Below are 27,744 nucleotides of genomic sequence, written 5' to 3' on the forward strand. Positions count from 1 at the left end.
TAATGAATCAATAATATATATTAAACAGGGTGTCTTTAAATAGAAACATAATCATTAAAGTAAAATTTAAAAAAAGGAAACATAATCAAACAAGGCTATTGATTAGCTGATGAAAATGTGACCTGAGGCTCACAGGAATCTAACCGTGTCTCCCGCAGGACGATGGCTCAATATCACTAATTCAGTGTTTGTGGTGCCTTTGTAGAACAAAACCACTATAAATAGAACTGATGATGTGCTATTAAAATACAAGTATCTTATATGTGGCTATCACTAAGCCAAAAGTTTTTACCCATTTAAAATTACCTAATTCTGGGGAGGAATTTACTGGGAAAGTTTACACTCAATATAATCTCTACTACACTGAAAAATACAAGGAAAACAAAGTAATCCATCATCACAGTATCTTTTACCTAGATCAAGTAAGGCCTTAAATAGAGGTTTTTATAATTATAATTTCAAGAACCAAAACTATCCAAAAATATATATTCAAAATATGATCATTACAGAGTTCTTTTACAGTCTGAAAAAACAAGCATAAAAAAAATCTGCATGTAATAGAACCATTATAAAGCAAAATTTTCCAAGTTCTCAGTAAAAATTCTCTTGTAACAAGCATTGGCCAAAATTTTGGGGGAGTCCAATTGTTTCTTTCATTTACATAACACTTTTCTTTCCTGAAACAGCTTAACGTCCTAAAGTGAATTTTAACTGGTACTATGTAAAGTTAAAATTAAGCATGTTTAAATTTTTTCATTTTAAAGTTTTTTTAAAATTCCAATTTTAAATTTAAAGACGTGAAAAGAGAGGATGGAAAACAGTGAAATTAGAAAACAGGCAAGGCAAATTTTGGTCTTTGGCAAAATGACTCTTCGGATTAGTAATAATGGGCTGGGTGTTACATATGCCTCCTGTGATTTACTTTAGCCCTTAGAGAGCTGTTATGAAAGGGAGGTACCTTTCCTGTATGTAGCCTGGCTCTTCCCAGTTTTATTTCTGGAAACCTCTACAACAACTGTTCTCATGAAAGAATCACTTCTGAAAGGAAGTGAGTGATACATTTTATGCCTCTCCCTAAAAAAATGAAGCAGGAAGTCATGACTTCTGGCTTAACTGCCATTATACACAGGTTCATTTGAGAAATAATTATGAATGATCTGGCAACTCGCTATACCCGCTGAAGTCTTCCAAACTAGGAGTAGGTCTTCCTCACTCCCTTTCCCATCCTCAAAATCTGTGACTTTCACAGCAAGGCTTGTGCTACATTTGGGTTGCCGTCCAGCAGTCCTGCAACCTCTGATTTTCTTTTCTCATCTTGTAATTAAAGTTTAGAGAATGCTACTAGTTTTGATTCATAGAGAAATTCATTCACACAGAATTCTATTTATTAAGTCACATAAAGAAGGGAAATAGGCCACTTGTTCTTACTGACTTGATAATTCTTTTAGGGGTATTTTTCTAGTTAGTGTAGGCTGATATAAGCATGTTTTCTAATACATGTATTTTCCAAAAATGTAAAACTGTGAAGATGACGATATTGCTTTTGCAAGCCTTATATGACTAATCATCAAATCCTTATTCAACAGAAATGCAGTTTGAGTCCAATAAATACTTTCACACTATATTAATTCACACAGTGCAATTAATCTGCACAATTATTCCACTCAATTTAATCCCATTCCGAATAAAAGCCTTTAGGGTAAACTAGCTATTTTTACAAGCAAATGACATCTGACATCAACTAAACACACTGCTTTCTTCAATTCTTCTCTGATTTCTTAAAGAAAGTTATAGTTCAAGATTTCTGTGGTCAAAAGCCTAGCCATCATTATCTGGATGATAAAGACTAGGAAAATAAGTTTATAGCTGATAAACAGTGAAGAGAAAGAATTTCAAGAAGTAATGCGGGTGATACCACATGTATCAGGGCATACAAATAGGTGATACACACTTTTAGTGAGTATCTACCACATGCATAAAACAGAGAGAGATGGTCTTTGCCTTTGACATGTTCAACCTGGTGTGGGAAGACAGATATGTTAAACAAATAAAATACTCTTCAGCATGATAGAGACTCTGAAAATAAGTGGGTAAGGGCTACTATGGAGAAGCTGATGCCTAAGAAGAGCCTGAAATCATGGCACAGTATCTCAGCTTGTGTAGCATGACCCTCAGTGAGTGTGAGTAACTTTGAAGAATGAGGCTAGAGATAGAGAAGTCAGTTCATGAGGGTACCTGCTGGGAACTACTGAGACATGTAAATAGGGAACAGCTTTGCATTTTAGAACAGGAAATTCAGTAGCACCGAAGACAGCGGGTTGGCAGAAGCAGAAGATATTTAGAAGAGTGGCAAGAATACACAGAAGAACTACACAAAAAAGATCTTCACGACCCAGATAATCACAATGGTGTGATCACTTACCTAGAGCCAGACATCCTGGAATGCGAAGTCAAGTGGGCCTTAGGAAGCATCACTACGAACAAAGCTAGTGGAGGTGATGGACTTCCAGTTGAGCTATTTCAAATCCTGAAAGATGATGCTGTGAAAATGCTGTACTCAAGATTCCAGCAAATTTGGAAAACTCAGCAGTGGCCACAGGACTGGAAAAGGTCAGTTTTCATTCCAATCCCTAAGAAAGGCAACGCCAAAGAATGCGCAAACTACTGCACAATTGCACTCATCTCACACACTAGCAAAGTAATGCTCAAAATTCCCTAAGCCAGACTTCAATAGTACATGAACTGTGAACTTCCAGATGTTCAAGCTGGTTTTAGAAAAGGCAGAGGAACCAGAGATTAAATTGCCAACATCTGTTGGATCATCCAAAAAGCAAGAGAGTTCCAGAAAAAGATCTATTTCTGTTTTATTGACTATGCCAAAGCCTTTGATTGTGTGGATCACCACAAACTGTGGAAAATTCTTCAAGAGATGGGAATACCAGATCACCTGACCTGCCTCCTCAGAAATCTGTATGCAGGTCAAGAAGCAACAGTTAGAACTGGACATGGAACAACAGACTGGTTGCAAATCAGGAACGGAATACATCAAAGTTGTATACTGACACCCTGCTTATTTAACTTATATGCAGAGTACATCATGCAAAATGCCAGGCTAGATGAAGCACAAGATGGAATCAAGACTGCTGGGAGAAATACCTCAGATATGCAGATGACACCACCCTTATGGCAGAAAGCGAAGAAGAACTAAAGAGCCTGTTGATGTAAGAGGAGAGTGAAAAAGCTGACTTAAAACTCAACATTCAGAAAACTAAGATCATGGCATCTGGTCCAATCACTTCATGGCAAACAGATGGGGAAGCAATGGAAACAGTGACAGACTTTCTTTGGGGGGGCCTCCAAAATCACTGCAGATGATGACTGCAGCCATGAAATTAAAAGACACCTGCTCCTTAGATAAAAAGCTATGACCAACCTAGACAGCTTATTAAAAAGCAGAGACATTACGTTGCCTACCAAGGTCCGTCCAGTCAAAGCTATGGTTTTTCCAGTAGTCATGTATGGCTGTGAGAGTTGGACTATAAAGAAAGCTGATCGCCAAAGAATTGATGCTTTTGAACTGTGGTGTTGGAGAAGACTCTTGAGAGTTCCTTGGAATGCAAGGAGATCCAACCAGTCCATCCTAAAGGAAACCAGTCCTGAATATTGGAAGGACTACTGCTGAAGATGAAACTTCAATACTTTGGCCACCTGATGTGAAGAACTGACTCATTTGAAAAGACCCTGATGTTGGGAAAGTGTGAGGGCAGGAGGAGAATGGGACGACAGAGGATGAGATGGTTGGATGGCATCACCGACTCAATGGACATGAGTCTGAGTGACCTCCGGGAGTTGGTGATGGACAGGGAGGCCTGGAATGCTGCAGTCCATGGGTTCACAAAGAGTCAGACAGGACTGAACTACTGAACTGAACTGAACATTGGACATAGGGATGCTAGTCAGAACCTTACAAAGGATCCCAAGTATTAAAAAAATAATAATAAAAAGGATAGGAGGTTAGGGAGTGGAATGAAGACATGAAAAGGGATTAAAGGTAAGTTAAGAAAGTAGAAACAGTTTGATTAAGTAACAGTTTGGAAGTAGGGCAGTGGTTCATCAAACTGGGGTGAGCTGTCTCTAAGGGGACATTTCTCAAAGTCTGGAGACATTTTGTACAGTTACAGCTGAGGAAGACTGCTACTGGCTTCTAATGGGAAGAAGCCAGGGATGTTGCTAAATATTGATAATGCACAGGACAGCCCCCTACAACAAAAAACTATCCAGCCAAAAATGTCAACAGTACCAAGGTTAAGAAATTGTCCCCTGGGTTCCTGGTCTGGGTAACTGAAAAGAAGACAGTGCCACTAGGCAAGATGGTAAACAGAAAATACAGTCAGGAACTGGGGGTTGGTTGATGAGGCAAAGATGAGCTCTCAGTTTGGACCAAGTTCAAACGTGTACAGAGTTTGCATGTAAAACTATCAGGAAGGGAACTTAAAATGTTACTTTCAGGCTCAACAGAGAAAACCAGGCTGGAGTGAAAAGTTTTGAGAACCATTAAGAGAGATTATCACTAGTCTATTTAAGACACATATCAATATTAAGCGCGTGGATACATTTCATTTTAGAGAAAAGCTGCAGACAGCAGTAGAGAAGCTATACCTGAAATTTCAAAGCTCTTATCTCTTAAAGGATCTGAAAAGCACTTGACACAGATTATCCCAAGTGCTCAAGTGGTAATACTTTTTCAAATAAACTGGATGGCACTTGTAAATAAAGGTTAGACACACTATTTCCTTAATAACAATTCACACAAAACCAACTGCATCAAATACCAGCATTTTCCAAAGTATGGTCTATGGAACAAGTCCTAGCACTGAGTGTTCCATGTTTAAATAAGCACTGCAAACACTGTCTGTGTCCCACTCTGAAACATTTATAAAGCATGTTAATATAAAGTTCTGAGAAGTCCTGCAGTAAAGAAATCCATTTAACCCTGAATAATCAACCCAGCATGCAGCAAAGTGATCTAACCCCAGAATTCTTCATGGAGCACAGTAACATCTCATAGGACTTAGATTATAACTACAATATGAGAATGGAAAGATAAACTTTGGGGTAAATACATCTCACCGAAAGCCAATTAATATATTCTGCCGTCTTTATTGACATTACTGTTACCAGAATACACATATATAGCATAACACAAAATCGAGGCCTTTAGTCTTTACTACAGTATGATTTGTTAAACAGATATAAACACCACAGAGTAACTCTCCTAAGAAATTAAATATTAATCTAAAAATCAACTTTAAAAGCAAATAAGTTTTGGCAGGGAATGCTTTAAATGAGCTTAGAGAAACAAAACTAAACACAGACAGAGAGAGAGACACAGACACACATTTTAATCTTAGAGAATCGTCTGCTGTGTAATTTCTTCCATCAATAGTTCACGACCCGTTAAAAGAGGTTACTTGAGTATTTTCCGGAAGGTCATAAAATAATTCTAAAAGTTGGTATAATATAATATATATTATAGAATTCTGGAGATCCTGGGCTTCCCTGATGGCCCGGGGGTAAAGAATCCGCCTGCCAACGCAGGAGACATGAATTTGCTATCTGGTTGGGGAGGATCCCACAGGCCGTGGAGCAGCCAACCCATGCACCACAGCTCTTGAGCCTGCGCTCTCGAGTCCAGGAGCCACAACTGCTGAGCTCGTGCGCTGCCGTTCCTGAAGCCCGCGGGCCCAGAGCCTGTGATCCACGACAAGAGAACCCATGGCGATGAGACGCCCTCCCGCTGCAGCCACAACTGGAGAAAAGCTCGCAGAGCAAAGACGACCCGGCACAGCCAAGAATAGGTCAATAAAAAGCTTAAAAAAAGAATTCTGAATGTCGTCATCATGGGCTAAAATTCTGTAAAGTACTACATACAGGAATGAACTCTACAATTTGATATGGATGTCGAAAACTAGAGGAATGTAAGGACTAGATGGCCCTGAGGACAAGGTAGTAAAATCGGAATTTTGTTTCAGAAATCAAGTTTATTGAAACTCATAAAAATTAACATAAACAATTATTGCATTTAACTCTTAGGCATCTATCTGTATGATAGGAAAGGAAGATCATGGAAAAACTGAAGCAAAACAAAAACACTGTTTGCCAAGAGAAATAAAAGCTCTAGATCCAGGAGTAAAACAAAAAGCTAACATTTGTCATTTGGATAGCTTTAGCTGAAAAGAAAAATCAACCATGATTTTTTAAAAAAAATTACTACTGAAGTTTATACTATTGCAAATATTAAGTGATTGCCCAATGGACTTTTGTTCTAAGGAAGTGTAAAAGTATGGGTCCAATAAATACAACCAAGCTCAAGGGAATAGAGAGTAATTATACATTTCCTAGTCTTCTTTTAATACCTAGCTTACAAATATCCTTTCCAGAAATGTAAGTACAATTACATATTGTAGCAAAGTGGACATAAAGAAAGTTATGGTTTCAAACAGTTCCCAGACTTTCTACTTAATTTTCCAAAAGAAGGTAGCCTGGCAGAGATATAAGAAACAAGTTAGATGATACCTTCCATGAAGAGTTTGACATCACAGACACTGCTGGCTAACTATCCACCAACTGTTCCTCCTGGTTCTTCCCAGCGCACCTCAGATGGTGCTCCCTACGCTCCTCCACACGTCTGTGAGCTTCACTAAGAGCATCAATGCAACGCCATCCTCCTTGCCAGAAGTCTGCTTAGGAATAAACCTCTGAAGTAGTTCTGGATAATGAGATAACCAGGGAAGATTTGCTGGAAGCTTCTGGGTACACCCACAAAAAGATACACACCTCAGAAGGGATGTTCTCTTGAATAACACTGCATTTGCGGCGACACCCAGCCTTGAAGAGTCATTTTAGGACCTTGAGGGCAGCTAGTGCTGTGCTAAGTCGTTCAGTCATGTCTGACTCTTTGTGACCCTGAGGGATGTAGCCTGCCAGGCTCCTCTGTCCATGGGATTCTCCAGGCAAGAGTACTGGAGTGGGTTGCCATTTCCTTCTCCAGGGGATCTTCCAGACCCAGGGCTCGAACTCACGCCTCTTGTGTTTCCTGCATTGGCAGGTGGGTTCTTCACCATGAGTGCCACCCGGAAGCCTGAGGGCAGCTAACCTGAGAAGAAAGCCAACATCGTGAAGTAGAGTAGATGGAAAAACCAAGAATCTGGCTCCTTGATTATGTCATTGACTCAATGAATCAGCCTCCAGGCTTTTTATGTGATAAAAGAAGCTTCCTAGTTATTCCAGGCAATTGTCATTTAAAAAATTACACAAATGGTAATTGAAGAAAGAGGTTTACATATAGTAAACTCTGAAGCAATATGCTCCCCCATAAAATGTGACTGGTGGTCTTCCAGTTCTCCTGGCTGTCTAGCTACACACTGGTCATTCATTAACTTTGCAACACAGACCCACAGTACACACAATTACATTTTTAGGGCCCCATTTAATACTGTAGAGGTAATCAATGGAAGCATTTATAGGACGGACTGAGATGGGTGGGAGAAAGATGGAAATCATAAAAGTTCATTATTAATTGACTTTCTGCTATAAGGATTTAGTATCAAAATCTTTTAATCAAGAAATAGCAGTATAACAGCATAGTAGAGTTACATAGGCCACTGCCAAGAGAAATAAAAATCAGAATTTGTAAAAGCAGCTGCCCTTGGGGATGAAGGAAGAGATGAGAAAGGAAACTAGTACTCATCTTTAGAAACTTTTAAGTGCTATTTAACTTTTAAAACTTGTAACGTACTGGGCTAACAGACCTTCTTAAGTGGAGGAAGCTACACTTACATCTCAGTTAACACTAAGGGTTCACTATTGAAGACCGCCAAAGGATCACAGAATAAGTGACAGTTTTTAGCTTGGAACTCAACCAACAGTACATGTATGAAAGCATTCTTATTATTCATAAAGAGAATAAAGGAAGAGTGGGAGAGGAGCAGAAATCCAAAGGGGCCTGACTATGAGTCTGGGAGTGTTGAAGGAATGCCCACTTCCCTCATTCATTGGGAGTAAATGCACCAGAAGTAAGACAAAGAACATTCCATCTTTAGCTAGAGTTTTGGAATTCGAAATGGAACGAAAAGCTGTACAATACTTACTAAGGCCAAAAGGATATGGGCAAGGAGTTGTTGGACGCTAATGACTATTCAACTTCAAATGTAATGCCTGAAGAATTGAGTTTCAGCACAGTATGTCTTCAGACAAGCTGGAGCTCAAGCACTGGAATTTCCTCAGAAGCACTGTCCTATACTAGTTAATAATATAAACTGTAATTCCACTGGGTTGTCAGGTAATTGGTTTAAACCCTCCCCAACCCCACCACCCAGTTCTACTCCGCACAACACAATGCCTCTAAGAGAAATCTTACTGCTAAAAGAGCTATGTTGATGTTGCTCAAAGATTACGACTGCATAGTACCAACTATGTGTTTCTATTATCATGTTATGTAGCAGGTGATTACTTATCCATTTTTAATTTTCTTTAAAAAACAAGCACCGCAGACTTACTCTGGAGTAAAGCAGTTTATTCTAATGGCTGCCTGCACACAGTTGCACCACAACAGCGCCACCTAGTGATGCACCCGAAACAAGGCCGGTGTGTTGTTTTTTTTTTTACAGGGCTTCCCTGGCGGCTCAGATGGTAAAGCTAAAGCGTCTGCCTGCAATGAGGAAGACCTGGGTTCGATCCCTGGGTCGGGAAGATCCCCTGGAGAAGGAGATGGCAACCCACTCCAGTATTCGTGCCTGGAGAATCCCATGGACAGAGGAGCCTGGTGGGCTACAGTCCACGGGGTCGCAAAGAGTCGGACACGACCGAGTGATTTCACTTTCACGTGTTTTTTTAAACTTCCAAGTTTACTACACAGCAAATACAAAATTGTAAAGGACATTGCTATAACATGAGTATACTGACTTAAAATGTGGCACCAATGACTACAAAACGGCTTTTTGGGAAGAATTTGTTTTTAAAGTGTATGATCTGAATTCCTTGGTCTTTTAACTGGTTAAGTACACATTCAAATAAAAGATTTTTTAAGAAAATCATTGTTATCATAAAAATTGTGCATCAGAAACATTTTCATGACATAAAGTATTTGATTTAATTAGCATATCTAAAGAAACTATAATCAAATAAAGTAACATTTTCAATTAAGAGTTTAAGATTACTAAATTATAAAATTATACTTCAACAGTAATAACATTGTTTTATACTCATACACCACTATCATTTTAAGAGGTTTTGTTTTTAATCAATCTCAGCCCTATTATAGTACTTATTTTCCTTGGGCACTTCAACCAGTAGCTACATTTAAAAGATCAAAAGTATATGCTCAAATTCATAGGAAAGAGCGAATAAACCCACTCAATCTATATATTTAAGCAACAGCTTCAGTACTCAAAGAACCTTGCTATTTATTAAATAACTTCCAAGTGATATCATCTCTGTCCCACTTGCCCATTTAAAATCCTATTCATGTCAGATAAAATACTTGGCATTTTAAAATATATGGTAACTCAGTTACATTTAAGAGTGGCACTGTACTTTCAATTACACTAGACTTTAAATATTCTTCTTTCCCCAGATGCTTTCCACTAAATAATGGTATATTCTGAGAACCCACAGTATACACCAGGGAAATCTGAGGAAATAGCCTCTTGCTAATGAGAATTTAACTCTTGTTAATACATGTGGCCCATTCCTAAAAACTCAAAACAAGTAATTTTCTAGTAGACATTCAAATTGAATGTTTATATTTTTGTACCAAATTGTTTCTGACATACTTCAAAATGGAGGAGTGAGGAGGAGAGTAGCCATGTTTATTAGTCAAACTTTTAACTTGGGAGTCATTAAAAATTTTTCCTGGCTTATCATCAAAAAATGATTTCAACATATAAAACATGTTTAATGTTGAACTAGAGGTCCAAAGAAACAACAGAGTTGTCTTCTCAAATACGTTACACTCCTCAAATACGTGCTTTCCAGACAGTAAATGCCCCCAGTCCATTCCCACTCTGTTTCTCTCTGCATCTCTCATTCCAACAGCCCTCAGGCTTGGAAGTGCCTCTCACTTTCAGCTGATCAAGTTTCCTCTAGTCACAGCTAATAATTAGATTTATCTCCTTTCTGAGTGGTCCTCAAGGGGTCCGGCTGCAAATCTACCAGTCAGCAGCATCCAGTGTTGTATGCACAGGGGCCACCCATTCCCAGGCTCTCAGGACACTCTAGCTTTGTATTATTTTATTTTTCAATTGAAAAAGGCCATATTAAATATAACTAAAAGTGATTTATGTTTCCAATTTTTGTCAGCTTGTCAGGTAACAAAAATTATAGGCAAAATTCTTTCAGATGCTATGTCCCAGTTTGGGGTTTTGCAAATAACAGTCCCTGTAACGATGTGATGTTTTGCTCAAATGCATTAGATCTATTTCACAACAATGGTGTAACAGTTCAGTCGTAACGGTATCACAAAAGCCCAAACAAATACATTCGCTTTTCACTGACCAAAAATTTGATTCAGCAATACAATAAGCTATATTTGGCTGGTTGGTTGTTTACTACTTAGCTTTTCTGAAAATGAATTTACTAGAGGTAAATTCGGAGAAGGCAAAGGCACCCCACTCCAGTACTCTTGCCTGGAAAATCCCATGGATGGAGGAGCCTGGTAGGCTGCAGTCCATGGGGTCGCTAAGAGTCAGACCCGACTGAGCGACTTCACTTTCACTTTTCACTTTCATGCATTGGAGAAGGAAATGGCAACCCACTTCAGGGTTCTTGCCTGGGGAATCCCAGGGATGGGGGAGCCTGGTGGGCTGCTGTCTATGGGGTCGCACAGAGTCGGACACGACTGAAGTGACTTAGCAGCAGAGGTAAATTACTAGAGGCAGCTGACTTCTGGACTACCCACGAGAGATAATCACTAGAGATAGAAGAGAAGCTGACATACATTATGTACACAGAGCTTATGAGAAAACACTGGGTTACAACTCAGAGGGTTATGATCAATTTAATGGCTATTTTAAAAATGACTGAAAATGTAAAATATCAGAGTATATCACACTCGGTAAGGGTATACGCATTGTTTCATGAAATTCTGGCTACATATTTATATTAATTTGTCACAAAGTAGGACTTTTTTTTTTTAATTGTGGATCATGGTCAAAAAGTTTTAAAACTTAGATCTACAAATGTTTTTATCCAATGTTCATGAAAACCCTGTGAAGCAGGTATAAAACACCCATTTCACAGTACAAAAGCAGAGGTCCTAAGTGACTTCTCCAAAGTCACACAGCTAGGAAATGATATGAAGAAGCATATTTTTTAAACTGCAAGCGGAAATGAAGGTCAACCTCATTAGAAACTGAAGAACTGCAAATTCAAACCACGAGTTATCATTTTTTCACCTGTCAAAACAGGAAACCCTTTTTTTTTTTTTTTAATGAAAAAGTTCAGCAATAGAGTTTAGGGAAATTTGATACTTTCAGAAGCAGCTGGTGGGAGTATAAATTAGTAAAGTCTTCCCAAAAACACTTTGACAGTGCATGTCAGAAGCTTTAAATTTTTGTGCATATCCTTTGACAGAGCAATTCCATTCTAGGAATTCACCTTAAGGAAATAATCATGAATGTGTATGTGTGTGTGTGTATATATATATATATATATATATATATATATATATGCATGCAGAGATTTAGCTATAGGGATGTATCACCACACTGTTTATAAGCAAAGATTACGTCCAATGATGTAAGATCAAATAAATCATGGTATGTAAAGTGTTCAGTTGCTCAGTTGTGTTGACTCTCTGTGACCCTATGGACATGGTCCATATAATGGATCCATATAATGGAATCCTATGTAGCTATTAAAAAACAAAGTTGTTGAATATTCAGTGACATAAGGTGTCCAGTATAGTAAATAAAAATAGTTTATATATAACATTGACACAGTATGATTCAATTTTTAAAAATTTATCTACATTTGAACCTTGTACAACACCGGGTTTAGGGACACCAATTTTCTGGACAGCCAAAAATTCAAGTACAACTTTACAGTTGACCCTCCGTATCTGTGGAGTCAACCAACCTTCCATTGTGCAGTACTGTAGCATGTATTTAGTGAAAAAAAAAAATCCACGCATTAAGTTGACCCTCACAATTCAAACCTGTGTTGTTCAAGGGTCAACTACATATGCACAGAAAAAATATCCATAGAGGATATACTTATATTTAGCCTTGTCCTGCCTTCCCTTCTCCGGATACATAAACCAGAGTGATCCTTCCAAAAATCTAAGCTAGTGTTAAAATATTTCAGGGGGAAAAAGGGAAAAGGTTGAGAGGTCAGGACAAACCAAGTTAGGACAAAATGAGATGGCAGCTGAAATGGGGATGAAAATGGTGGTACGGGAGACTGTACCATTTTCTACTTTTTTTTTTGGTATCTCTACAACATTTCATAACGTATAATTTTAAAGTAATAAAATCTAAGTCAGATGAGTCATTGCTCAAAAGCCTCCAGTGGCTTCCCATCTCAGAGGAAAAGCCAAAGTCCTGACAAGGTCTAACGCCCTTCCATCAGTGTGTCCCCGCCCCAGCTGCATTACGACCCCCTGACCCCAAGCCCTAGACTCAGCGGTCTGGTGGGCAGCCCCACTTCCAAGCTGACCCTCCCGTGGAATCACATCTCAGGTCAGGAGGAAGCACACTCAGTACGGTGCCTGCTCCCTCTCCAACCTGTCAGTAGCTTACTGGTTTTTGTTCCAGCCACAGTGGGCCTCCTTGCTTCTTACACGAGGCCAAGCACCTCTTCCATCAGGGTCTTTGCCTGAAGTAGTCTTTCCCCTCAGATCTAGCAGCTTCCTTGGCCTCCTCCTGGTGCTTACTCAAGTGTTCCTTTCTCAGTGAGACCTTCCTGGCTGCCCTGTGTAAACAGGCCCTTCCTCTCCTCTCCCAGGACTCCCCATCCCCCTTCTTCACTGTACCCCACAGTATTTATCACCATCTAACATGCAACGTATTTTCTTATTTCTTATCCCTCTCCCCCAGCTAAAGTGTTATCTCCTTAAGGGCAAGGAGTTTACCGTTTTTTATCAGGGCTGTGTTCCCAGCAACTCAAATACCTGGCACATATTAGACACTCAGAAAATACTTAATAAATGAATAAATGATTATATATCAAGAGATTTAGACTTGGTGGTGGGATTACAAATGACATTTTTTTATCACAACTTTTCAATATGTGAACATGTACTATGTTTATAATTAGGAAAAATTTAAGCAAATACTTTTAATGCAATGTACTTTCTTGCTTTAAAGAAACGCAGCTAGTGGAATGTTGTCTTAGTGATTACATAAACAAATACGTATGTAAACATTCACTGAGCTCTAGAGTTGTGCACTTTACTGAACAGAAGCCTTAAATTTTTTTTTTTTAAAGTGAATGACAGTTTACAGTTAAAAGTATTACATTCATGTCAATGTATGGCAAAATCAATACAGTATTGTAAAGTAAAATAAAGTAAAAATTAAAATCAAAATAAATAAATAAATTAAAAAGTATTATTGCCAGAGTGATAATGGAGTCATGTAGCAAACAGATTTGAGGACACTCTTGCCTACAGAATACTTCTTACAAATCATCCACAGATTTCCACTGATGTAAATGTTTTTCCATCAAATAGTTCTGCTCAGAATTCTCTTTATGGTGTGTAAAAATACCTAGAGTTACCCTGTACAATGATAACCTAAAACTATTTGTGCATCTTTAATTGTGAACCAGCAAGCTTGTCCTAAGAAATCCTGTAGAATATCAACTCTAAGAAAGCCAGTTGTCTAAGGCTAGGGACAGTTCCCTAACTGGTTCTCCAGCTAACACAGCATAGAAGATGATGGATTAACTAAACACTAAGTCAATTACTGGGCTTCTCTGGTGGCTCAGTGGTAAAGAATTTGCCTGCCAATGCATGAGACACCCGTTCGATCCCTGGGTCAGGAGAATCCCCTGGAGAAGGAACTAGCAACTCACCCCAGTATTCTTGCCTGGGAAATCCCATGGACAGAGGAGCCTGGTGGGCTACAGTCCACAGGGTCACAAAAGAGTCCAACACGACTAGTGACTAAAAGTACAAATATTAGCTGAACCAATCGATAAAAGAAAAGTATCAATCCTACTAAAGCCTTAGTGTTTGGCAGACATTCTACGCTAAGTGGATAACACCAGAATTCCAATTAAGGCTGCCTCAGCCAACTAGTCAGTGGCCACTTAGGAAGCAGTTATCTTCGTCTATAAATGTCATACCTTGGGTTCTGGACAAAGTGGTAAAATCTACTCCTAAATCTTTCCTACTCAAAAACAGCCTCTCATCATGTGAAAAAGAGCTCTAGAGTCTCAATCAAATGCTCTCTTGAGACATTTGAGAAAAACAAGTTAGTCTTACTTCTCAAAAAGAGAAGAGTGCCATTAACAGCAAGGGTGTTACAAACAGCATGTGAGCACAGCACAGCATCGTATGACAAGTTTACATCATGATAATAAAAACAGATTGCTTTAGAAATAAATGTGACTAGACCATGGAGGAAAATGCAAATTTTCTATGAATTTATAAGCTAAGACATAACACTTAAAAAAAAAAAATCACAGCTTCCTATCCCCAGCATCCTAAATGCATTCATTCTCTTCCACTATTTTCTACTTTGGCAGAAACATCAAAAGTATTTAAGAATTCTGCTAACTATCATAAATTATTTAAGATTAAACCTTCCCTCCCCTCTGTATTATTAATCAGTCGGAAAGCAAATTTCTGCTTATAACAATTGCTTAGAAGAATGCCTTCACTGGATTAAGATTTAAAGTTGTCCCCTGATTCTCTCAGCAGATTAACAATAATTGGATCCCTATAATATTATTTCGTATGACACTGCTAGGGAAAAACCTGCCTGCTTGTTGTGATGCCCAAGCAGGACTACAACTCGCCTGCTGAAGCCCAGCCATGTTCTCTTTTCCACTAATACTGATCCTATGTCAGGAGTCTGCTATATTTACTCCTGTTTCTTTTCAACACTATCTTTAACCATCCTGCTTTACCTTGTTCCTGATTTTGCAAATTACTGGAAATTCCCTGTAATAACTGAAATATTACAGGATATAATAAACACTGAATAGCTTAAACACTAGTTATTGAATTTTAAAAAGTGATAGTGACCCTCGAAAGTTGAGATTTTAGCCTTTTGCAGTCAGAATGATGTAATAACTCAGCTGTTTCCCTTTTATAAATCAATGAGCATACAAATTAACAACAATTTCCACCATTTGTGCCAAAAGAAGAAACCCATATACTGGATTATTCAAACTAAGAAATTCAAATATGCTACTCTTAAACTCTTAAACAAAAACTTAAACTTACAAAACAGATGTGTGGTAAAAGTTTTGGTTATTTAATACTCTCAACCTTTGTGAGGCAGTTACTATTAACCTTCTTTTGAACATGAGCAAGTTGGAGTGTATCATTTTCTCAAGATGATACCCGGCAGAGCCAGCATACAAACTCAGCCTGGCTCTAGAGCCCACATTGTATCCTATACTAACCCCTTGGATGGGAAAAGAACCCTTTTGTCAGGTAAACCCAAGTTCATGGCTGTAAGCAAACTCTTGCCTGGCCCCTGGGCTGGAATTTTGTTGACAGAAGTGGGGGAGTATAGTTACACAACCGCTTACTATGCACGCTAGGCACTATCAAAGAGTGCTTAAGTGTTTTCATGGGATGTATCAATATATATGGGGACTGGTTCCACTTACCTTTTATTTGTACTTTGAAAACAAGTTGTATTATAACACTCTTTGGAATGAGTGTGGTTTGGAAGAATCTAAAAACTTATTTTTAGTCATGCCAATTACCCTAGTTCCTGATCTTCCCTTCTGCAAGTTAACGCTCTGATCTGTATTTTGATACAAGGATTTCACCTCTTTAACAAAATGCAATAATAATACCAATAGTAATAACAGTGTTAGCCTGTCTGAGGTGAAAACATTGATCTCTGAAACTAGAAGTTATTAATTCCAGTGTATCTTATACCTTCTTCAGACACCGACTAGGCTTCATTACACAGGGCAGTTCTGAAAAGGCTTATTCCTGTCATAACAGGAATAATATGCATATTTTGACAAAAGAACTATACGCCTATAAAAAACTTTCTACTTTCTCCTTATTGTTTTTCCTATCTTGATTTGGTTTCTTTCTGGCAAAAATATTTAAGAATTTAATTCTATCAGCATTTTACTGAACACTTCACCTCTGATAATGGACTTTTTCCAGGAAAATGTTTCCCTTCACTTTAAAAATGTAATTCCCTAACTGGTTGTACTTGTGCGAAAGTTCTATATACTTTCTGTGACAGTGGTCTGAACCATTATAGGATTTCTACACACACACACACACACACACACACACACACACACACACGACTCCATAAAAGTAAGTTTATAAAGTGGGTTGTATGAACTGCTTTAGGAAATATTAATTCTTTGAAGATGATATGACATCAGACAATCTTTTTCTTGTCAATCATCACCACTAAATATTTGTGATGTGGACATAGTTAGGACAAGCACCACAGTTCACTAGGTGAAATTATAAACAGTCAGTGTAAAATGGGAGATGAATAGAAGACTTCAGTAAACTGACTTATCTTTTAACTTTAGGGCTGCAAAAAAAATTAAACCATTTGAAAAGCAGGATTCGGTATCCTCTTGAAATGACTGTGAAAGGTTGAATAATGACGTCCAGGTCCTAATACCTAGAACCTCTGAATGTTACCTTGTTGGCAAAAGGGATTTTGCAGCTGTGACCGAGTGACGACTCCTGAGACGGAGAGATTCTTCTGGATTACGCTAGCGTTGGCACTGGTCGCTCAGTCATGTGCAGCTCTTTGCAGCCCCATGGACTGTAGCCCTCCAGGCTCCTCTGTCCATACGTTATGCTCATGGGCCCTAAACGTAATCCTAAGTGTCCTTAAGAAGGTGGCAGAGGGAGGTTTAAGTGAAGAAGAAGGTTATGTGACAAAGGAAGAAGAGTCAGGGAGACAGGAAGATGCTACCCTGCTGGCTCTGGAATGAAGGCGAGACCATAATCCGTGAGTGCAAGAAAGGCAGCTGTAGGAGGCGGAAGAGGCAAGGACACCGTTCTCCCATAGAGCTTCCCGAGGGGCCGCAGCCCTGCTGACGCCCGGCTTCACCCCTGTGCAACTGCCTTCAGACTTCTGACATCTAGGACTGCAGGAGAATGGATGTGTGTTATCTTCATACCAACTTTGTGGTAATTCATAGACTAATACAAATCTTCATCCAGTTAAAACCTATTAACCCTCTGCCATTTGTAGAATTATTTATTCTAAATTCAGTTAAAAGTAAGTTTCTCCTCACACATGTCAAATAATATATTTACTTAATAAGAACAGAATTACTGAAAAACTAGCATAAAAATCTTAATAGAAGCAACTTTGAATTTATTAAAGCAATTTTAGGCAAGCTGTTTGCCAACTGAATATCTTCAACTGCTTGTAACTGGATGAAAATTAAAGCTCAAAAATAACTCTTTTCATAGCAAGAGTTACAATAATTGTTCAAGGGTAACAAAATAGTATCCCCATTTAAAACCAGCATGTGATTCAAAGTAGCACTGTTGCAAAATGAAACAGCTAAAAGGTAGAAAAAAAGGTAGAGGAAGAAAGTATCAGTAACATTTTGTTGAATTCTGATTGCATGTAAGTACTCTGTATAAATTCTCATTTCTATCTCAAAACAACTCTAAGAGAGAAAAGAAGTTCGGTTAAAAAAAGACTTGGAGGAGGGGGTACTTTAAATAATTGGCCAAACATCACAGCTAGTATTGGTATCTCTATGATTCGCATCCAAGACTACCTCCAAAACCCAAGAGCCTTCACCACTCCCTAAGATAATGGAGTCTGACAATGAAAACTAAACTCACGTTTCATTTTTCTTTATTCTTGAATTGCTCACTGACCAATTCAAAATCTCCTAAGTTGTAAATCTTTGCTACTGTCATGCTAACAATATATTCTACTTCCTCGTTCCCTCTGAGATGAGCATTATACAACTATACAAGCTATATCTCCATATAAATATTAAAAAATATCCTGCTTTCCTTAGGCCCTTCTACAAGAATATTTAGAATACAAAAATATTCAGCACTCAACAAATATTCTAAATATCTAACACTCAGAAAATTAAATCTGTGAAAGAGCAGAAAAATCAATCAACAGAAACAGACCCAGAAATGACAGATGACAGGACTTGTGGACAAGGACATGAAGATAGTCATTATAATGACATTCCACATGTGCAGGAAGGCAGAGGAAAGCATAGCATGTTAAGGAGAGACTTGAAGATATATAGAAGCCCCAGATCAGTTTTCTGGAGATGAAAAATAAACTGGATGAAATTAACAGCAAATTAAACATTGCAGAAGGAAAGAAAACTAGCTAATTTGAAGGCACAGAAATAGAAACTACTTAAAATGAGGCACGGAGAAAAAAGCACAAAAAATACAGCACCGATGTAATTATTATGGAACAACTTCAAGTAGCCTAACACACAAGCAATTGAAAGCCTCAACGATGCGAAAAATGGAAAAAAAAATTTTTTTTGAAGAAATTACAGTTGGAAAATTTACATACTGGAGGATACCCTAAACCCACAAATCCAAAAAGTTTGACAAATGTGAAGCACAAAGAAACACAAAAAAACCATACCAAGGGACACCATGAAGCAAGGAAAGCTAAACAGCTTTTGCAGAACCAAGGCTGAATTCTCAGTCAAGGCTGAGAGCCAACACCATCTTGCCAACCATAAGCATGACCTATTTAAAAGAAGATCTTGCAGCCCCCAGTGAAGCCATCCCAAGCAGTACCACACAGGGCAGGCATGAGCCATCCTCACCAAGCCCTGCCCAACTTGCAAGTTCATGAGCTAGGTAAATGATACCATTGTTGTAGGCCACTAAATTTTGAGTGGTCTTGTTATACAGGAAGAGATAATCAAAGCAACACGCAAAGATCTTGAGGCTGAAAAGAGCTTGGCAGTTCTAGAAACTGAAAAATACAGAGGGGCTGCAACACAGTGATAAAAAATACCACCACCAATGCCAGCAACAAACAACAGCTAACAGTGGCATTTATTATTTTATGTGCATTGTTCTAAGTAATTTATATGTATTATTTTACCATTAGAATCCTATTGGCATATACCCTTAAAACGCCAACTTTAAAATATGGGGAAACCAAGGCACAGAACAGTTGAATGAGCAGCCCAAGATCACACACTCACACAGTCTACACAAGAGCCTACATTACGAACAACGTCATACTTCCTCTCAAAGGACAGAATGGCATACAATTAGGTGTAGAAAGACAGATCAAGCCCAGGTTACATAGCTCTTTATAGATCATGGTTAGAAATTTACCTGTTCATGAGTAATCAAGCACTGCTGAAGACCTCTCAGCACGGTAGTAAGTGATCTAATTAATATTTAAAAGATCATTCTGGCTGCATGTGAAGAACAAATTAGAAGGCCATAATGTTTGACACCAAGCTACTCCTTGAGAATAAAATTAGAAATAACTACCATAAAATGGTTTCATTGAAAGAATATGCTGGATGGAGCAAGCCAGTAATACTAAGCCTCATGATCAAGGTCAATATACAAAAAGACTAAAGCCGAGACACTGCCATGTGCCTCTGGTGTAATGCGACAGACAAAAAGGAAGTGAATCACAGCCCCTACAACATACGCTTTGGGGAAAAATTCACACCTGAACCCAGTCAAGCCTAGGTCTAGCTACTAGTTTACCAGCGAGAGGAGAACAGAGGAACAAGGTAAAGAACACTACGAGGACTACTATCGCTGTTGTTCAACCACTAAGTCGTATCCGACTCTTTTGAGACCCCACGGACTAGGAGGATATAGCCTGCCAGATCCTGAATGCAGAAAATTCTAGATGGCAAACAAATAAACAGCAAGAATAGGGCAGGTGCTGTAATAGGAGTAAAAGAAACTCAAGAAACATACCAACCAAATGCAACGTGTAAACCGCGCTTGGAGGCGGATACGAACAATCCAGTGGTTAACAAAGACTGAGGAGGCAACTGTGGAGAACTGATCACTGATTAGATGTTAAGAAACCATTAGTGGGGTTTTGGGTATGATAATGGCATTGTACATATTTTTAATAGTCCTATTTCTTAATGATACATATCTTAGTACTCATATGCTAAGGAAAATCATATATAGGGAAAAGTATGTCACGTCTAGAATTTGCTTTAAAATGATGTGAAGAGGGACCAGCAGTATAGATTGTTAATCACTGTGGAAGCTGGGTGATGGATGCACTGGGGTTAATTACACACACCTCTTTAGGTGTTTGCATGCTTAAAACTCTTCTAAATACAAAGTTTAAATTTTAAAAATGTAGGCGTCTATATAAGCTCCCCAAGTCCAACCAAAGTGAGGTTGTAAACTCAGGCAGAAATGACAGGCTAATGACTAAGAATGAAACCTCCAAGTGTTCTGCTTTTTCCTTTAGGAATATGAAACATAAAAGCAGATAACTATGTAACCTGTAATTCATGAGAGGTGATTAGGCAGTGCTCTCTACCACTCTCTGGGGGAGAGGGGGATCCTGACAACCCCAGCGGCAGGTGAGGAATGATGTGCAAGGCTACTGTAGCGCTAAATACCCAGTCAATTACCCTTACTCATCAAGCAGCCTCCTGAGTGCAAGGCTTCGACTATGACATCTTTTTCTATGAGGAGAGGATGTACTTCTAATGACTTATTAATAAACTGCCATTCCAGTTCATATATCAGTCCCTTTTATGTTTTCATAGGGTAAATCAGTCCGTGGAGCCCCAAATCAAACATGCTGAACAACTAGTAAGCCATTACAATCTGATAATCACAACAAAATATTGTCAATTTTTCATCACAGAACTTTCTCTAGGTTATTATAAATCCTTCATATAGTAATAGAACTGTTACTAAAACATACACATTTACAATGATATAAAGTAAGTTTTAAATATAAGAGTTACCACTTATTGAGTGGCTATTAGTACATCAGGCCCAAGATCCTTTGTATACTTTTACCAGATCTTCCGTATACACTTTAACTCCGGATGGGGCACATACTACTTTCCATTCTGAGATGAGGAAAAGGACAGAAGTGATGTATTTAAGATCCCACAGCCAAGATGAGGATGGAGCCAGAATTCAAACCTAGATATGAGGCTAAGCCAAAGAGCCTCTAAGATTGTTGTAGACGAAACAGATTCTTGTGGGTTTTCCATGGTTATCAACTCCAAAATATAATCTCTGTAAGTACAATCACAGAAAACTAACCAAACTGATCACATGGCCGACAGCCTTGTCTAACTCAATGCAACTATGAGCCATGCCGTGTAGGGCCACCCAAGATGGACAAGTCATGGTAGACTGTTCGACAAAACATGGTCCACTGGAGAAGGGAATGGCAAACCACTTCAGCATTCTTGCGTTGAGAACCCCATAACCCCATGAACAGCATGAAAAGGCAAAAAGAAAACTGAAAGAGGAACTCCCCAGGTCGGTAGGTGCCCAATATGCTACTGGGGATCAGTGGAGAAATAACTCCAGAAAGAATGAGGAGTCAGAGCCAAAGCAAAAACAGTATCCAGCTGTGGATGTGACTGGTGATGGAAGTCAAGCCCAAAGCTGTAAAGAGCAATACTGCATAGGAACTCGGAATGTTAGGTCCATGAATCAAGGCAAATTGGAAGTGGTCAAACAGGAGATGGCAAGAGTGAACATGGACATTTTAGGAATCAGTGAACTAGAATGGACTGGAACGGGCAAATTTAACTCAGATGATCATTATATCTACTACTGTGGGCAAGATCCCTTAGAAGAAATGGAGTAGCCCTCATGGTCAACAAGAGTCCTAAATGCAGTACTTGGATGCAAACTCAATAACCCAGAATGATCTCTGCTCATCTCCAAGGCAAACCATTCAATATTACAGTAATCCAAACATACGCCCGAACCAGTAATGCTGAAGAAGCTGAACAGTTCTATGAAGACCTACAAGACCTTCTAGAACTAACACCCCAAAACGATGTCCTTTTCATGATAGGGGACTGGAATGCAAAAGTAGGAAGTCAAGAGATACCTGGAGTAACAGGAAAATTGGCCTTGGAGTAGAAAATGAAGCAGGTCAAAAGGCTAACAGAGTTTTGCCAAGAGATCACCCTAGTCATAGCAAACACCCGCTTCCAACAACACAACAGAAGACTCTACACGTGGACATCACCAGATGGTCAACACCGAAATCAGACTGATTATATTCTTTGCAGCCAAAGATTGGAGAAGCTCTATACAGTCAGCAAAAACAAGAGAGGAACTGACTGGGGCTCAGATCATGAACTCCGTATTGCCGAATTCAGACTTAAAGAAAGTAGGGAAAACCACTAGATCATTCAGGTGTGACCTAAATCAAAATCCTTTACGATTATACAGTGGAAGTGATAAACACAAGGAATTAGATCTGATAAGAGTGTCTGAAGAACTATGGATGGAGGTTCATGACAGTGTACAGGAGGCAGTAATCAAGACCATCCCCAAGAAAAAGAAATGCAAAAAGGCAAATGGTTGTCTGAGGAGGCCGTACACATAGCTGGGAAAAGAAGAGAAGCTAAAGGCAAAGAAGAAAAGGAAAGATATCCTCATTTGAATGTGAGTTCCAAAGATAGCAAAGAGATTTTAGAAAGTGTTCCTCAGTGATCAGTGCACAGAAACAGAGGAAAACAACAGAATGGGAAAGACTAGAGATCTCTTCAAGAAAATTAGAGATGCCAAGGGAACATTTCATGCAAAGATGGGCTCAATAAAGGACAGAAACGGTCTGGACCTAACAGAAGCAGAAGATAAGAAGAAGAGTGGCAAGAATACACAGAAGTGAAGTGAAGTCACTCAGTTGTGTCCGACTCTTTGCGACCCCATGGACGGTAACCTACCAGGGTCCGCGGTCCATGGGATTTTCCAGGCAAGAATACTGGAGTGGACTGCCATTTGCTTCTCCAGGGAATCTTCCCAACCCAGGGATCGAACCCGGGTCTCCTGCATTGCAGACAGACACTTTACCGTCTGAGCCACTAGGGAAGCCCCCGAATACACAGAAGACCTATACAAAAAAGATCTTCATGACCCAGATAACCACGATGGTGTGATGACTCATCTAGAGCCAGACATCCTGGAATACGAAGTCAAGTGGGCCTTAGGAAGCATCACTACAAAAAAGGCTAGTGGAGGTGATGGAATTCCAGTTGAGCTATTTTAAATCCTAAAAGATGCTGCTGTAAAGTGCTGCACTCAATATGCCAGCAAATTTGGAAAATTCAGCAATGGCCACAGGACTGGAAAAGGTCAGTTTTCATTCCAATCCCAAAGAAAGGCAATGCCAAAGAATGCTCAAACTACCACACAATTGCACTCATCTCACACGCTAGCAAAGTAATGCTCAAAATTCTCCAAGTGAGGCTTCAACAGTATGTGAACCGTGAACTTCCAGATGTTCAAGCTGGTTTTAGAAAAGGCAGAGGAACCAGAGATCAAGTTGCCAACATCTGCTGGATCATCGAAAAAGCAAGAGAGTTCCAGAAAAAGATCTATTTCTGCTTTATTGACTATGTCAAAGCCTTTGACTGTGTGGATCACAATAAACTGTGGAAAATTCTGAAAGAGATGGGAATACCAGACCACCTGACCTGCCTCCTCAGAAATCTGTATGCAGGTCAGGAAGCAACAGTTAGAACTGGACATGGAACAACAGACTGGTTGCAAATCAGGAAAGGAATACATCAAGGCTGTGTATCGTCACCCTGCTTATTTAACTTATATGCAGAGTACATCATGTGAAATGCCAGGCTGAATGAAGCACAAGCGGGAATCAAGATTGCTGGGAGAAATATCAATCACCTCAGATATGCAGATGACACCACCCTTATGGTAGAAAGTGAAGAACTAAAGAGCCTCTTGATGAAAGTGAAAAAGGAGAGTGAAAAAGTTGGCTTAAAACTCAACATTCAGAAAACTAAGATCATGGCATCCAGTCCCATCACTTCATGGCAAATAGATGGGGAAACAGTGGAAACAGTGTCAGACTTTATTTTTGGGGCCTCCAAAATCACTGCAGATGGTGACTGCAGCCATGAAATTAAAAGACGCTTGCTCCTTGGAAGAAAAGTTATGACCAAACTAGACAGCATATTAAAAAGCAGAGACATTAGTTTGCCAACAAAGGTCCGTCTAGTCAAATCTATGGTTTTTCCAGTAGTCATGTATGGATGTGAGTTGGACTCTAAAGAAAGCTGATTGCCGAAGAACTGATGCCTTTGAACCGTGGTGTTGGAGAAGACTCTTGAGAGTCTCTTGCACTGCAAGGAGATCCAACCAGTCACTTCTAAAGGAAATCAGTCCTGAATATTCATTGGAAAGACTGATGCTGAAGCTCTTATACTTTGGCCACCTGATGCGAAGAACCGACTCATTGGAAAAGACCCTAATGCTGGGAAAGATTAAAGGTGAGAGGAGAAGGGGACGGCAAAGGGTAAGATGGTTGGATGGCATCCAGGAGTTGGTGATGGACAGAGAAGCCTGGTGTGCTGCAGTCCATGGGGTTGCAAGGAGTCGGACACAAATGAACATCTGAATGAAGTGAGCACATATTTAATAATTCGAGTACCAAGTGAATGCCAGGCATTCTGTTAAGAGCTATGGGGAATATACAAAGAGGAACTACATATACATCCTATTCTCAGAGAGGTTTCAACTAGAAAAAAATTTTTGTTTCTAATAATAGACAATTATGTAAGAGTGGATAGTGACAAATGCCATATAAAAAGTGCTAAGAGGATTCAGAAAAGAAATTTCAAAATATGACAAATGTATACAGACTTGCTAAACAGACAAGTTTTAGGTTGGCTTATACTACAGGATGGTGTACTTAGTGGTTTATGTGTCCTTCTAGAGAAAAGAACACAAGCCAACCAATAGCAGGCTAGCTTTACCACCACCTAGCAGGCCTCGGCTGCTTCACTTAAAAATAACACAGGGACTGACTGACATCTGGAAACAAAGGGAAACAAAACATTAATTTAAAAAAAAAAGGCAAAAAATTCTAAGGCTCTTTACCCTATGTACATGAGAACTCTACTTGGAAGAAGTTAATATAATACTTTAACTTACATTCAAGTTAAACCCAACATTCTAAGTTACTAAAAGATGAAAAATGGGCCCTCATTTCTAGTGCATAAATGTGACACTTTTCTGTGAACTGAAATTTCACTCTACTGCTTAAAATCCTTCAGGGACCCATAATCTCTGCAGCCTCATCCATTGAGGGGACATATGAAGCCCCTTAGCATAACCTGACTTGTAGCCCCTAACAGTGACTGGCGACGGAAGGGGACTATTTGCACCTTTATACTGAGTCTCTGGGACAGCTAAAGGGTGTAGCGGAAACTTCTTGAACACAGTTTACATTAAAATATCGTCTCATGAGGACCGGAATTTTTGTCTATTATGTTCACTGCAATATTGGCAGCACTTGGAAGGATGCTGGCGCATGGTAGATGCTCAAGAAACATTTCTTAGATGAATTAATAGACAAGGCAGCCCCTGCCTTCCTGACACTTATGGTCTAAACCAATGCTATCGTAAGAATTTAGAAACATATTTTTAGGTAATGAGTACTTTTTTGTGTTTTTTTTTTTTTTTACTTAACTTTTCCAATATTAAACTCTGAGTAATTTAGTAATATCTGGCTTTAAAGCTTCTCATAATTCATGAGCATGTCTAATAAAAAAGACCCAATCAGATATTTAAATATTCTTCTGTACCTAATAAAGATGACCAATAAGATGGCTTAACTATATGGAAGAATTTTCATTAAGAGTTTTATTTATGTATATCTTTTAGAGTTAGTTATAGTAGAATAGGTGATTATTCCTGTCATATATAATATTTAAACATCAGCTTCTTTACTGAGAATTAGTATCTTCATGGTTCCATCAAGGGCTCCTCAAATCAAGATATTTCAAGATAGTCAATGAAATCAGAACATTAAACAAATTAAGTTCTTTGGATATAAAATACAAGAGGAAGAGGGATTCAATGGATATTTTATTAGGACAGAATAAAGCACACAAACTTATCTTTGACTTTCAGTAGTGGTGGCGGTGGCTTATGGTGGTGGTTGCTAAGTCATGTCCAGCTCTTTGGACCCCTTGGGCTGTAGACTTCCAGGCTCATTTGTCCGTGGGATTTTCCAGGCAAGAATACTGAAGTGGGTTGTCCATTTCCTTCTCCAGGGGACCTTCCTGACCCAGAGCTTGAATCCGGGTCTCCTGCATTGCAGGCAGATTCTTTACTGGCTGAGCCACCAGCGAAGCCTTTTGGTAGTACCAAAGGTTAAAAATTTTTTCTCATCCTTTTTATTTATAAGCCAAAAAAAAAAATCCCCAAATTGAGTTTACTACCAGAAAGTTAACTGTATAAAACTACAGTAATAATAAGCTGTGGTTTAAGTAGTTCCTATGTGCCTGAATGTGTTAACAACTTGCTTGTATTTGATCCTTTAACATCCACACTTTTATTCCTATCTTACAGATGAGGAAACTGAGAAACTTAAGCAACTTGCCCAAGATCACAGAGCTAAGAGGATCGATAATTTAAATGCAGCCACTGGCTGGTTCAAGAGACCCTGTTTGATTTCTAAACTGCTCCGCCTGGATTGTGCCATGCTACTCTGTATCATAGCTCGAGCTTCTGCAGCCTAAATCCATCTCTCAAGGTCAAAAAAAACACTTGAAAAATGGTGTAGGTCCCATCAATTTAGAGCTTGATGATGAAATTACATTTTACAGAACAAAAGATGAAGTAAAATTTCATTTCAAAGTCTCTGTTTCGTAACTGATTCTTCCTACTACACAAAAAGAAAAATGCTGTTCAATATGCTACTTAAATTTGCTGCTCAACTGTCTGCTTCTGGAGACATATTCCTCCAGCATGAAAGTTCCCATAAAAAATAAACTGCTATCCAAGTTGTGATGATAGTAACATTACAATTAGTCAAGGAGTGCAGGTACTTTGAGTGACTAGAAAGAAAACAAAGCCCACCTATTCAAAAGGACGAAAGGAATATTTACACTTATCAAGAGTAAGAAAAATAAGGTAAGTGGGCGTTGCAAAGCCGCTTCTGAAATGGTAATGTTACAGACTGAGTTCTCAGTAGGAATCAGAGTAACAGGTGGTCATGATAGCGAGTTAACCTCTGTGACCTTCCTGCTATGACAGAAGAAAAGATTCACTCAAGGACCCATCTACACTCTAGCTCACCATGAAGGCACTGGGCTGCGTACTGCGTGTTGTGTATGGCACGTGTACACAGCGCAAGTGGGGGCTGAGAAGATAAATATTACACGGAGTCCCAGAACTCAGGAGCGCTCCAGGACTTTTCACAGGACTAGGATGCTTCCCAGAGAAAAGACTTCAAATATTAATAAACTGGTGGCATCCTGGCAACTTAATACTTACTAGGTTGGCTTCCTAAGATAAGAATGTTCTCTACAGAAGGAAAAGGGCCATTTAGG

At 39.0% G+C, this 27,744-nt stretch overlaps 1 protein-coding gene across 5 annotated transcripts in view; it reads right to left on the reverse strand.

The window, feature by feature from the left end:
- Positions 1-27,744, reverse strand: part of HOMER1 (homer scaffold protein 1) — a 158,088-nt gene that overhangs the window by 84,859 nt on the left and 45,485 nt on the right. Inside the window, exon 1 of one of the 5 annotated variants that reach the window (XM_069595385.1) lies at positions 12,798-13,042. The exons of the other annotated variants lie outside the window; for them this stretch is intronic. The gene's annotated coding sequence lies outside the window, so the exon portion shown is untranslated. Of the gene's footprint in view, positions 1-12,797; positions 13,043-27,744 lie in introns of those variants that run through there. 5 annotated transcript variants of the gene reach the window in all.

This window comes from Ovis canadensis, chromosome 7 (assembly GCF_042477335.2).
Source record: "Ovis canadensis isolate MfBH-ARS-UI-01 breed Bighorn chromosome 7, ARS-UI_OviCan_v2, whole genome shotgun sequence".
Taxonomy (NCBI): Eukaryota; Metazoa; Chordata; class Mammalia; order Artiodactyla; family Bovidae; genus Ovis; species Ovis canadensis.